Source organism: Seriola lalandi, unplaced genomic scaffold, assembly GCF_002814215.2.
Source record: "Seriola lalandi dorsalis isolate HSWRI2012SDOR001 ecotype SW California unplaced genomic scaffold, Sedor1 jcf7180001974932, whole genome shotgun sequence".
NCBI classification, from domain to species: Eukaryota; Metazoa; Chordata; class Actinopteri; order Carangiformes; family Carangidae; genus Seriola; species Seriola lalandi.
The window spans coordinates 1-1,211 of NW_019445598.1; the positions used below are offsets into that span (position 1 = coordinate 1).

General features: G+C 42.0%; 1 long non-coding RNA gene across 1 annotated transcript; it reads left to right on the forward strand.

Moving 5' to 3' along the window:
- The first annotated feature begins 9 nt into the window (after positions 1-9).
- LOC111654842 (uncharacterized) lies at positions 10-825 on the forward strand. The gene is made up of 3 exons (XR_015437192.1): positions 10-147; positions 358-420; positions 707-825. It is a non-coding gene; the product is annotated as an uncharacterized LOC111654842 (long non-coding RNA).
- Positions 826-1,211: the final 386 nt, after the last annotated feature.

Here is a 1,211-nt window from a genome sequence, read left to right on the forward strand (position 1 = left end):
AAATTTGTCTGTTTATTTTAGTGAAAACTTATGTTCCCTGTGCTTCAAACAGGCCTTTGGCAACGCCAAGACCGCAGAGAATAACAACTCCAGCCGCTTTGGGAAGTTCATCCAGCTCAACTACCTGGAGAGCGGTGTCATCAGAGGGTGAGGCGCCAAGTTTTATTTCTCTCACCAACCTTCTGTACTCCTGTAGTGAATCTTAAAGGCTTCTACACAGCTGAGTTTATCTTGGTTGATATATTTGTTTAGTTTCACAGTTCATTTTTCTTCTTATGTCATATTTGGACAATGTTGGCAACCTCACCAAAGCTCCACAGGTCTTGTTGACATTCCCTGCTTGTGTGTCTCTTGTAGGGCAGTTATTGAGAAGTACCTACTCGAAAAGTGCCGCCTGGTGTCCAGAGATAAGAGAGAGAGGTATAATGACGACTCACTTAAATGGCATTTCAAATCCTCAGAGAAACACTGATAATTTGCATTTTAATTCAAAATCTGGGCATGGAAATTAGTCTCTCCTGTCTGATAACAACCTTTGTCACACTATCACCAATTTGTACTTGCAGCCTGATCTGTTGTAAAGGCCATTAAAAGCAGACCGCACACAAAACACACCTTTACAGCTCCCTGTGCCGTGAAAGTTTGAAATGAAATCTGCATGAGACCTAATTAACTGTATCTGCGCTCTGTGGCCTCTGACCAGCAGGAACTACCACGTGTTCTACTACCTGCTAGTGGGAGCGTCCAAAGACGAGCAGGAGGAATTTCATCTGTTAAAGCCACAAGATTATCTCTACCTCAAGCAGGTACCTTTGATCCACATTCTCTACAGCAGCAGTCAGGGAGGACAGGGAGGACTAGCATAGGGCGCGATGTGTCATTTGGTGTTATCAAATGGGGGAAAACCAGTGGTAGATGTTTTATAGAAAGAGAACCACCGTATCTTGAAAATCTCAACAGTAAATTATAGCATATCAAAGCCCTCCCTGTGCAGTGGATAAACAGACACTCACATAAAACTATAAAACTGCTCTTCAGGCTGCAGTGCACCTGTTTTCCTCCCAAATCATTTTATTATCATGACAATTTAAGAACATGTTGGCCTCTAACATGTTTATTAAGGTTTCAGTGAACATACTGACACTTTAAAAGTTTTTGCTGTCATTTGATTGAACTCAGGTGTGGACTAAAAAATGCTGGTTGGTCTCTGT